This window comes from Saccostrea echinata, unplaced genomic scaffold (assembly GCF_033153115.1).
Source record: "Saccostrea echinata isolate AGI-Se365-2 ecotype Australia unplaced genomic scaffold, CSIRO_AGI_Sech_v1 ptg000003l, whole genome shotgun sequence".
Taxonomy (NCBI): domain Eukaryota; kingdom Metazoa; phylum Mollusca; class Bivalvia; order Ostreida; family Ostreidae; genus Saccostrea; species Saccostrea echinata.
In genome coordinates, this window is record NW_026889752.1 from 4,416,291 (window position 1) to 4,429,909 (window position 13,619).

Here is a 13,619-nt window from a genome sequence, read left to right on the forward strand (position 1 = left end):
ACAGGTAAGACAACAAAACACGATTCTTAAGATCATTTGCATTTACGAGAGATGATATTACGAAGCTGTATTTTTTTTTTTTCAGAATGCCCTTCCAAGAGTTCAAGCATGAGTATTCCAGTTAAAGAGACAAAAACTATTGCTACCATTCGAGCGACACGGGTGCGCAACATGGGAAATTGCTTCGTCGTGACCATTTTAGTGTTATAATTTTTATTGAAAGGCTAAGCACTTTAATTTTGTTTATACCAGAAAAATACAAATACATATATTAGATATCAACGGATGTTGAAAATGAACGAGCAAAAGATTTATAAAAGAATGACTGTGTAGAATTAAATGATATTTCTTTGAAACGAATGTATGTATGGGGTTGAAGAGGAGAATCCCCTTTTCTCTCTCACTTTTGAGTTCTAAATGCCTCCAAATTAAATCTAAATGTAAAGAATTTTAAAGTAAAAATTTTGCTGCTCGAAAACATGTAACATAACAAAATTGCAAAAAAAAAAAAAAAAAAAAAAAAAAAAAAAAAAAAAAAGACTTTTAATGAGTGGCTGTGAGGGCAGATTATGTGGAATGTATAAGAAGAGTATTTTGTAGAGACTCGTGACGAAATAATTCTAATGTTACAATGTTGGTAAATGTCCCCGGTGGTTTTAAAACGTGTTGAATTTAGAATTAAGTTTCATACTTACCATTTAATCACATGGAAAGAAACTTCAAACATCAACAAAATAAATATTTTAATATTTGTCAATACAATGATCTTAAATATTTTTGTTGGAAAATAATATAACAAAGATTGGCCAAAACGACAACATGGGTTTGAAAAAATATAATTAGGCGGAAAATACTGCATTAACTTGATTTAATGTTGACATATGGTAGCAAGTAGTCGAGTAAAAATATTTAGTTGATAGTCAGTAATAATGTGCGGAAGTCGAGAACTCGAATATTGTATAATATTTGTGTAGAAAATGCTTGTTCTTTCTACAGTTGTTACTTGTGTGTGATAGACTAGTAAGTGAAAGTACAGTAAAGTTACTGCGTACTAATTATGAACCGTGTCACTGAACATAGTAGAAAGACCTTTGTCCAAGGGTTCTGTATACTGTGTACTTAATTACTATGTATCAAATGCCATGTTCTGTTTGATGATTTACGGTAATGGTTATCTGTATAAAGTGTATAGGACTGTGTTCTGTGTGAAGTGTACAATGTAAGATTTGGTGAAATCACCGGGTGTTCCCTGAAAAATAAAAATGAATAGACCAGTATTGGAGAAGGACATTTAGCATATCTTGAAAAGATAGATGGAAAAAGTCAGAAATTTATGGAAACGTTAGAGATATTAAGAGCCACACCGACCATTCACAGACCAAAGGAAATTCCATTATAAGGGGTTCAAAAATCGGTTGTGGACATGTACATGAAACAAAGACATATCGACGACACAGAAGAGTTTTGTTAAAAAAAATATTTACTTCCTTCTAACACCACAAGCAGTGCTGATACCTACAATTGTAACACAGAACTACAACACCTAAATGTAACTACAGAAAATGGTAAACTCCAGAATATGAATCTGTCAATCCAGAGAAACGAGGTGCTCGACCATGGTAGTTATAAGCTGTACAAAGAGACGCAGAGCAAATTGTCTACAGAAGATTTTCGCTTCTAACAAAGATCTTTAATGATGGTGCTTTGCTACATGTACAGGTAAAGTTTTGACGACAAGTGCTGATAGATTCCTTGGATTAGATTTTTTCAAGCAGAATAAATGCTTGGTGGGTGTGACATCAATCAAGATGTTTATTGGAGAAACAGAACATGAACTGTTTTTGAAAGGACATATAGGAAGTTTTTGTCTACGTGTAAAGGAAACTGTTTCCAGACCACCAAGAAGAGTGTTGATTTATCCAGGTCAGTTGTACTTCCAACTGAACGAAATATTCAGAGCCTTTAGCTATTGAAGCAAATGAAAAGTTAAAGAATACTGGTTAGGCCTTGATTGCAAGATCTCTTGTAAATCCTAGAGAGGAGGTTATGTTTAGATTAATGAATTTGTCCAGTAAGCCATACACTGTGTACAAAATACTGCCGTTAGTACAACATCACCTGTGGCAACTGTGCTTGAAAACAGAGAGCCTAACTGGAATCTTGATGCTGTCAATGTTAGTAAAGCTGTTTCTGAACATTTGAAAGAATTGTTTAGATGAACTAAATAAGAATTGGACCCATTATAAGCAGTGAAGGTAGGAAACCTTCTTATTGAGTTCCAATATATCTTTTCAAAAACAAAAAACAAAAAAAAAAAAAAAAAAAAAAAAAAAAAGATTTGTGCCCAACCTCATTTGCTTAAAATAGATCAACACAGAGAATGCAAAACCTACAAACACCCCTCGTAGATTGCCTACCATGCTGCTGAATTCGAAGAAAAGGAGATAGAAAACATTATAGAAAGAGGGATAGTAGAACTTTCATTCAGCCCTTTTGTTTTAGATACCCTGCTAGTTGAAAAGAAAAACGGAACAAAGTCGGTTTTGTTGAAGGTTATAGGTCGTTTAACAACAAAAAAGTAAAAGATGCAAATCCTTTACCAAGGAGTAAATTGCATGCACAAATTGATGGAGGCAGTCACAAGAGAAAAGTAAAGTCATCAGAAGATATCAGAAAGAAGGAAAGAACGCTGGGAAATTTGAGGACGAAATATGGAGCACATGAGAACTGAGAGATGCATGTAAACTGTTACATAAGAGGACAATTATACCCTCTGGTGTTTTTATGTACATATGCCTTTATGACATACAAGAAGTATTTTTAAGTTAATGTAAGGAAAGATATTCCCGTTCTTAAAACAATGTATTCATTGTATGGTTTTCTACAAAAAAGAAATTTAAAGTAAAAATAAAAAAAAGTAATATTCAATATAAAAATATTGGCTTAACGATTCATAGAGAAATTCGACCAAAGAACAGATTGTATTAAATAATCAGGGTATTATACCAGTCATAAAACTAATTACCAAAGAAACTACAGAACTATTTTATTTTGAAATATAAGTATATCGATCAATTCGACATGCAGAATTATCCGTAATAATCAATATTCTATGAACGATACCTACAGACTTCTAAGGCTAACAATTATCGAAAGAACTTTTCGACTTTATGATACATAGTATTTTAAGTGATTCGCAGGCATGTTCACGAAACTTTCCTAAGATACGTCCTAAGATTGTTCCTAAGCCTTAGGAAGAAAGTTAGGAACATCCTAAGATCAACTGAGGACATATCATAAGATGTAGCTCGACGGTATCTTAGGAACATTTAAGTTAGGACATCCTAACATACGATGAACACTATTGTTTCTATATACATATGCAATTTGGGAGATATTTGCAGCCAAAAAAAAAAACATCTATCTTACATAAGAAAAAATTTCATCCATTTACATGATGACTTTAGTATAATTTTAATGTTTACATCTTTAAAATTATAAGAGAAATATTTAATACCCCATGTAAGTCGCAACGAAACAAGCGAATTTTCTTCTATCAAAGTAAAAGATTTTTATTTCATTTTTATTTTAAAAACGGTGTTTCAGCAATAATATCTACAACATGTTGGATAACTCAAAAAATAAAAAATAATCTTGATTTCAGTAAATTACCACAATGAAGATTATGATATGACGTATTATAAAAGTCTGGATTATTTTTTGAAAAATAAACTAATAAAAAATATGAAATGAATTTTGCAGGGCTCGAAACCATGTGCTTTAGTATTCAAACAGGGAAATGTTTCATTATTTTAAAGACAATGCTTAATCCGCGAGTCTTGGAACTCTCAACAGTATTGATATAAATTAAACCAATATACCCCGATTTACTTATATCAAGGCGAAAGATGAAAATAAGACAATAATTTTCACTTCTGGTGCCTTACACATAAAACGTGTAAGAATGGTTTTCTTTACTCGGGAGAGGGGATGGGACTGACCCCTAATTATTTTTCCGAAAATAGTCTCTTACTGTTAATTTAATATGGATTTTTTTTTAAAAGGCTGCCCCCCCCCCATTTTTGTTGTAGTATGGACGAACACCCCCCCCCCCCCCCCCCCACCACCACCACCACTACCACACACATTACATGTAAGAAGGTTTTTGAGTGCGGATATTTTTATTTTTTTTATGTGAAGGTTTTTCAGGAAATTTTATTTTTTGGCTAATCAATTATATATATCTGCCCCTCACCCTCAAAGTCAATTATTTTTTCTGCCCCCCCCCCTTCCCCACTTTGAAAAGGGATCTGACGTGCCTGCATTATGGATAAGAAGAGAAAGTGAAAATTTTCAAGTGCAAAATTCAGGTGCTTTTTGATGAGGTGGAAAAAAAAATATCGAATATTAACTAATGTTGCAAAAAAGAGGGCTTGGGATAACATTTATGAAAAAAAAATGATTTTTGTAATTTCTCAGCCAGGTCCGTAGGAAACAATTTCATTTTTTTTGGGGGGGGGGGACCGGGGGGGGGGGGCACAACCATATATTTTCAGTTGGGGGGATACTATCATCGATCGTCCAAAAATTCCTTGAGAGGCAAAAAATGGTCATCAGACGTATTATTGAGGGGCACAAGTATATAGTATCTATGCTCTCTATAATATTCTATATATCGGCAAAATTACTGTGGCGGAGGGCACAGCCCCCCTCCCCCCCGGTTCCTACGGCCATGTCAACTAATACACAGGCTGCTGAGGAACGCGAAATTGTCGCTTATACTTGCGATGCGCAGAAAAATAAGCATCACCACAAACTTAGGATGGTCTTAGGATATGATTTATGTTGTCTTAAAGTTAGGACGAACTTATGACGAGGTCCTAGATTTAGGAAAGCTTCGAGAAACTTACTTAAGACTAAGATATTTCCTAAGACGTTCTTATGACACATCACAATCCTAAGATAGCTTCGTGAACATGCCTGCTGAGCTCTATATAAATAAATTAAACAGTATATAAAAACGTCCGCGTTTTTGAAAGGCTCACATAGCTGATCTTATGCTCATTGTATATTTTCACATTCATTATGACTTTGTTAGCGCCCCGTCACTGAACACCAGTGGTCTACTGTATTGCAAAAATATAGTATTGGGATCACCTTGTCATAACTGTTCTATATATTGATTTATTTGATAATCAATAGTCTTGTAAATTTTTTTAAAATGGTGAAACAGCCTGCGCAACAACTGATAAAGAGATGATTAACAATCATTTTGTAAATTTCTACTACAGTTATTGCCGACATCAAAGAAATGTCACAGCCATTATCCTCCAATAAGTCACGAACGACATTAAAAGATTATCAGATCAGAAACACACATAAAACCTTTAGAGGAGAATTCAATTGTGAATAGAATGTAATAAATATTTAGATTACATTGTTGTCTCGTCGTCTTCAACATACATCTACATCTACATGTTGAGTACTACATAGCAAGGCAAACAAATGTCGGTCTTTATAGCTATATCATAACCGGGTCAACCTCATTCCGGACTCCAGCCTAATGGTTCTTATTTTCTGTACCTCAACCACTGAAGTTTGAGGAGGCAGAGTCCCGAATGACATTGGGCCGATCATGCATTTGTTTGTATAACCCGGGATCTTTGGCTATGCAAGTGAGAGGACGCACCAATTGGAATAACTCTTATAATCTTTGAGCTTGGTCGGAGTGACCCAAGTCACTTTTTATTTTTGCTAAAGGACGCTTGGCTAGTCAAATTCCACCTTCCATAAATGAGGACCTTTCCTGACCAGAGCGGCTCACAGGTGTTGGGGAGTGGAGATGTTACCCAACCTGTATAAAATGCAACCAAGACAGTCACAATTCAGCTTTCCACTCTTTATTAAATTAAACAATCCATTTTAATATCTATAAATTACAGTATGTAATTTCACACAATCTACTAAACATTTTAATAAATATTACTACTTATAATATTAAATATTTTAACCTGTAAATAAAAAGAGCCATCTGAAAATATAATAATTTTACAAAAAAAAAAAAAAAAAAAAAAACAAAAAAAAAAAAAAAAAAACGCGCAAGTCTACAAAACTATCTCACCTGTATAAAATGCAACCAAGACAGTCACAATTCAGCTTTCCACTGAAATTGTGTCTATCCCGGCCGCCTGTTTTATGCCTGAAGTCGTACATCCCCATATTTGTAAATCCTTCAAAATTTGCAATAACTACGTTTGAATTTTAATTTTAATTTTAATTACTATTATTCTGTCCTCCAACACTCTTTAATTTCCTAATGCACTTTAAAAATCCTTTCCTATCTTTTGCATAATCTTTAAATATTATTTGTTGTAGCTAATTTATACCAACAACTGACCTCTGGTCACTTCAATACTATTGGTTGCTGCTTCCTCCTAACCAAATACATCTTTTGATAAACAAGTAAACAACCACCTGCTAATGAATCATTTTCTTGGAACCGTCCAGGTGAAAAGGTTAAACCCTAGTGGCCAGCATCTATGTTTATTTTTATCTTCAGAGCTTTGCATCTGTTATCTCTCTCAGCCGAATAGTGCAAATACACCAAAATATGTTACATTCTTATTAAGGTCTTTCGTCTCCAACGGAAGACCTTATTGTTTTCGTTCGGTTTCTTTTTCCCTATTATTATTATTAGGGTCTTCCGTCTTCAGCGGAAGACCCTTCTATTATTCTTCGGTTTCTTTTTTACCTTTATTAGGGTCTTCCGTCTCCAACGGAAGACCCTTCTATTATTCTATTGTTTCTTTTTCACTTTTATTAGGGTCTTCCGTCTTCAGCGGAAGACCCTTCTATTATTCTTCGGTTTCTTTTTTACCTTTATTATTATTCTTTTTTCTTCTTACAAAATTTGTGCAGACGATTTCTCGGAGATGGCTCGTTCGATTTTATTCAAATTTTCATGGTAGATGCGTTGACATCTGAAGTTAATTCCGGCAATACCGTTTTTTGAAAATCACTTCCGGTCGGAAGTTATCCCCCTTTTATTAAAATTCAGAGGACCTCCTTGTCTGCGATGGAACTCAAAAACGGCTTAAGCTAGAGCGCTGAAATTTTCAGTGATGATAGAGGACATGTTGCCATGTTGCACCTGGGTTTAGATATTTTCCGGAAGTGCCTAGTATGGAGGCTCGGTAGGGGTCGAAATTTAGGACACGAATCATGAGTGAATTTTTGAGTCATTTTGTGTCATATCTTTTACAGTATAATTATTTTGTTAAAACATATTGAACAAAATTTGTGCAGAATGACAAGATCTGTAACATGATATCAAGAAAAAAGTGCTGACTCATCACATTAGGGGCCGATAGGGGCCAAAAGTCTTTAATCGATAACTCTTAAACAAGCAATATTTTTGTATACATTACTGAAGCAAAAATATTTATCTTAACAATTTACAACTATATATTATGATTTTTACGTCGTATGGCACATAATTAGGGGCCACAAGGGGCCAGAATGCTAAATCTTTGACGCTTTATATCTCGAAAAGGGGAAACATTTTGAAAAGTAATATTGAACAAAAGTTGTTTAGAATCACGATCTGAACAATGTACATCCTTTGAATTTTTCCTAAACAGCCCCTTTAAGGACTTAAAGGGGCGGTCCCTAAATATTTCAAGTCTACATATCTTGAAAACGAAACGAAACTTCTGAATAGTTGTTGAACAAAAAATCTTCAGAATTACAAGACCTTTCATGTGATATCAAGAAAAAGGGCTGACCCCTCAAATTAGGGGCTCAGAGGGGCCAAAAGTCTTTCATCTATAACTCCTTAACGTTAAATATTTTGATATTAAATTTTGAAGCAAAAATGTTCATCTTCACAATCTGCAACTATATATCTTAAAATTTTCTTCAAATATTACGTAATTAGGGGCCATAAGGGGCCAGAATGCTTGATCTTTGAAGCTTGATATCTCGAAAAGGGGAAACATTTTGAAAAGCAATATTGAACAAAAGTTGTTTAGAATGATGATCTGAACGATGTGCATCCTTTGAATTTTTCCTAAACAGCCCCTATAAGGACTTAAAGGGACGGCCCCTAACTATTTCAAGTCTGCATATCTCGAAAACTGAAAAGTTGTTGAACGAAAAGTCTTCAGAACTACAAGACCTTTCATTTGATATCAAGACCCCTCGAATTAGGGGCTCAAAGGGGCTAAAAGTCTTTCATCTATAACCCTTCTACAGTAATGTTCATCTTCACGATCTTCTCCTATAAATATTTTAAAATCTTCATCAAATATTGCGTTTTTGGTGCCATAATGATCAAAATTTTGTTAAACTTAACTGAAGCAAATTGTACGTTTTCACTATTTATATATTTATGAACGAAAATCTCAGTCAAATTCGTATCTCATCTTATCAAAAATCGGACGGAAGACCCACTCGTTGCTCGCAACGAGATCGCATCTAGTTAGGGTCTTCCGTCTCCAACGGAAGACCCTTCTATTATTCTATTGTTTCTTTTTCACTTTTATTATTATTATTATTATTTTTTTCTGTCCAAATTTTGTGCAGACGATTTCTCAGAGATGGTTGGATGGATTCACTTGAAATTTTCAGAGATGATGTATCATGATCTAAACCTTATTCATTTTTTTTATTTTTTGGAAATTCACTTCCGGTCGGAAGTTATCGCCCTTTAATCGAATTTTTAGTGACCATTTTGTCTACACAAAAGCTCAAAAACGACAAAAGATAGAGTGCTGAAATTTTCAGTGATAATAGAGGACATGTTCTAGTTGTGCACCTCAGTTTTCAAATTTTCTGAAAGTGCATAGTATGGAAGCTCGGTAGGGTTCAAAATTAAGGACATGAATCAGGAGTGAATTTTCGAGACATTTCTTATCATATCTTCAAAACTATGAATATTTTCTTAAAACACATTGAACAGAAATTGTGCATAATTACTAGATCTTTTATATGATATCAAGAAAAAAGGGCTGACTCATCACATTAGGGGCCAAGAGGGGCCAAAAGTCTTAAATCCATAACTTTTTAACCATCAACATTTTGTTATACATTACAAAAGCAAAAATGTTTATTTGAATAATTTACAACTATATATGATCATGAAAATCTCATATGTTACATAATAAGGGGCCATAAGGGGCCAGAATGCTAAATCTTTGACGCTTTATATCTCGAAAGTGGGAAATATTTTGCTAAGTAATATTGAACAAAAGATGTTGAAATAATGTTCTGAACAATATGCAACCTTTCAATATTTGCTAAACATCCCCATTAAGGAGTTGAAGGGCCGGCCCCTAAATATTTCTTTTGCATATATCTCGGAAACGAAAAAGAATTTCTGAATAGTTGTTGAACAAAATGTGTTCAAAATCATAAGAGCTTTAAGGTGATATCAAGAAAAAGGGGCTAGCCCCTCAAAATCGGGCCAAGAGGGGCCGAAGTCTTTCATCAATAACTCTTTAACGATCAATACTTTGTAAAAAAATTACTGCAGCAAAAATATTTATCTGAGCAAACTACAACCATATATTATGTTATTCAAATCACATGTGACATAATTAGGGGTCATGAGGGGCCGAAATACTAAATCTTTGACGCTTTATATCTCGAAAGTGGGAAATATTTTGCTAAGCAATATTGAATAAAAGATGTTCACAATAATGTTCTGAACAATATGTAACCTTTCAATTTTTGCTAAACGTCTCCATTAAGGAGTTGAAGGGCCGGCCCCTAAATATTTCTTTTGCATATATCTCGGAAACGAAAAAGAATTTCTGAATAGTTGTTGAACAAAAAGTGTTCAAAATCATAAGAGCTTTAAGGTGATATCAAGAAAAAGGGACTTGCCCCTCAAAATAAGGGCTAATAGGGGCCGAAAGTTTTTCATCAATAACTCTTAAACGATCAATATTTTGTAATACACTACTAAGGCAGAATAGATCATCTTCACACTCCTTAACTATATAACGTTGTTGGCATCATATGTTACATAATAAGGGGACAATAGGGGCCAGAATGCTAAATCTTTGACGTTATAAGGGGACATTAGGGGCCAGAATGCTAAATCTTTGATGCTTTTTATCTCGAAAGTGGGAAATATCTTGATAAGCAATATTGAATAAAAGATGTTCACAATAACATTCTGAACAATATGTTACCTTTCAATTTTTGCTAAACGTTCCCATTAAGGAGTTGAAGGGCCGGCCTCTATTATTTCTTTTGCAGATATCTCGGAAACGAAAATAAAAATTAGAATAGTTGTTGAACAAAAAGTGTTCAAAATCATGAGAGCTGTAAGAAGATATCAAGAAAATAGGGCTGGCCCCTCAAAATAGGGACCAAGACGGGCCGAAAGTCTTTAATCTATAATCTTTAATGATCAACATTTTGTTATAGATTACTGAAGCAAAATTGTTCGTCTTAACAATTTATTTATATCATTACATTTAAACGAAAGTCTCAGTCAAATTCTTAGCTCATCTTATCAAAAATCGGACGGAAGACCCACTCGTTGCTCGCAACGAGATCGCATCTAGTTATTATTATTATTATTTTTTTCTGTCCAAATTTTGTGCAGACGATTTCTCAGAGATGGTTGGATGGATTCACTTGAAATTTTCAAAGATGATGTATCATGATCTAAACCTTATTCATTTTTTTTATTTTTTGAAAATTCACTTCCGGTCGGAAGTTATCGCCCTTTAATCGAATTTTTAGTGACCATTTTGTCTACACAAAAGCTCAAAAACGACAAAAGATAGAGTGCTGAAATTTTCAGTGATAATAGAGGACATGTTCTAGTTTTGCACCTCAGTTTTCAAATTTTCTGGATGTGCCTAGTATGGAAGCTCGGTAGGGGTCGAAATTTAGGACATGAATCAGGAGTCAATTTTCGAGACATTTTTTATCATATCTTCAAAACTATAAATATTTTCTTAAAATATATTTAACAGAAATTGTGTAGAATTACTAGATCTTTTATATGATATAAAAGAAAAAGGGCTGACTCATCATATTAGGGGTCAAGAGGGGCCAAAAGTCTTAAATCCATAACTCTTTAACGATCAATATTTTGTTATACATTACTAAAGCAAAAATGATTATCTGAACAATCTACAACTATATATTATGATAAAAATCTCATATGTTACATAATTAGGAGCCATAAGGGACCAGAATGCTAAATCTTTGACGCTTTATATCTCGAAAGTGGGAAATATTTTTAAAAGCAATATTGATTAAAAGATGTTCAAAATAATGTGCTAAGCAATATGCAACCTTTCAATTTTTGCTAAACGTCTCCATTAAGGAGTTGAAGGGCCGGCCCCTAAATATTTCTTTTGCATATATCTCGGAAACGAAAAAGAATTTCTGTATAGTTGTTGAACAAAATGTGTTCAAAATCATAAGAGCTTTAAGGTGATATCAAGAAAAAGGGACTGGTCCCTCAAAATAAGGGCCGATAGGGGCCGAAAGTCTTTCATCAATAACTCTTAAATGATCAATATTTTGTAATACATTACTAAGGCAAAATAGATCATCTTCACACTCCTTAACTATATAACATGTTGTTGGCATCATATGTTACGTTATAAGGGGACATTAGGGGCCGGAATGCTAAATCTTTGACGCTTTATATCTCGAAAATGGGAAATATTTTGATAAGCAATATTGAATAAAAGATGTTCACAATAATGTTCTGAACAATATGTTACCTTTCAATTTTTGCCAAATATTCCCATTAGTTGAAGGGCCGGCCCCTTATTTCTTTTGCATATATCTCGGAAACGAAAAAGAATTTCTGAATAGTTGTTGAACAAAAAGTGTTCAAAATCATGAAAGCTGTAAGAAGATATCAAGAAAATAGGGCTGGTCCCTCAAAATAGGGACCAAGACGGGCCGAAAGTCTTTAATCTATAATCTTTAATTATCAATATTTTGTTATAGATTACTGAAGCAAAATTTATTTATATCATTATATTTGAACTAAAGTCTCAGTCAAATTCTTATCACATCTTATCAAAAATCGGACGGAAGACCCACTCGTTGCTCGCAACGAGATCGCATCTAGTTATTAGGGTCTTCCGTCTTCAGCGGAAGACCCTTCTATTATTCTTAGGTTTCTTTTTTACCTTTATTATTATTATTATTATTATTATTATTATTCCTTTTTCTCCTTACAAAATTTGTGCAGAGGATTTCTCGGAGATGGCTCGTTCGATTTTATTCAAATTTTCAAGGTAGATGCGTTGACATCTGAAGTTAATTCCGGCAAGTCTGTTAAGGGATATTGACTTCCGGTCGCGAGTTATCGCCCTTTTATCAAAATTCAGAGGACCTCCTTGTCTGCGATGGAACTCAAAAACGGCTTAAGCTAGAGTGCTGAGATTTTCAGTGATGATAGAGGACATGATGCCATTTTGCACCTGGGTTTGGATATTTTCAGGAAGTGCCTAGTATGGAAGCTCGGTAGGGGTCGAAATTTAGGACACGAATCATGAGTGAATTTTTGAGACATTTTGTATCATATCTTTTAAAGTATAATTATTTTGTAAAAACATATTGAACAATTTTTGTGCAGAATGACAAGATCTTTTATATGATATCAAGAATAAAGGGCTGACTTGTCATGTTAGGGGCCGAGAGGGGCCAAAAGTATTAAATCAATAACTCTTTAACGATCAATATTTTGGTATACATTACTGAAGCAAAAATGTTTATCTTAACAATTTACAACCATATATTATGATATTTACATCATATGTTAAATAATTAAGGGCCATAAAGGGCCAGAATGCCAAATCTTTGGCACTCTATATTTCGAAAGTGGGAAATATTTTGATAAGCAATATTGAATAAAAGATCTTCAAAATAATGTTCTAAACAATATTTAACCTTTCAATTTTTGCTAAACTTCCCCATTAAGGAGTTTAAGGGCTGGCCCCTAAATATATCTTTTGCATATAGCTCGGAAACGAAAAAGAATTTCTGAATAGTTGTTGAACAAAAAGTGTTCAAAATCATGAGAGCTTTAAAGTGATATGAAGAAAAAGGGGCTGGCCCTTCAAAATAGGGGCTGAGAGGGGCCGAAAGTCTTTGAACAATAACTCTTTAACGATCAATATTTTGTAATGCATTACGGAAGCAAAAATGTTCATCTCAACAATTTACAACTATATATTATGATATTCACATCATATGTTACATAATTAGGGGTCATCAGGGGCCAGAATGCTAAATCTTTGACGCCTTATATCTCAAAAGTGGTAAATATTTTGATAAGCAATATTGAACAAAAGATGTTCAAAATAATGTTCTCAACAATATGCAACCTTTCAATTTCTGCTAAACGTCCCCATTAAGGAGTTGAAGGGCCGGCCCCTAAATACTTCCTTTGCAAATATCTCAGAAACGAAGAAAAATTTCTGAGTAGTTGTTGAACAAAAAGTGTTCAAAATCATGAGAGCGTTAAAGTGATATGAAGAAAAAGGGGCTGGCCCTTCAAAATAGGGGCTGAGAGGGGCCGAAAGTCTTTGAACAATAACTCTTTAACGATCAATATTTTGTAATGCATTACGGAA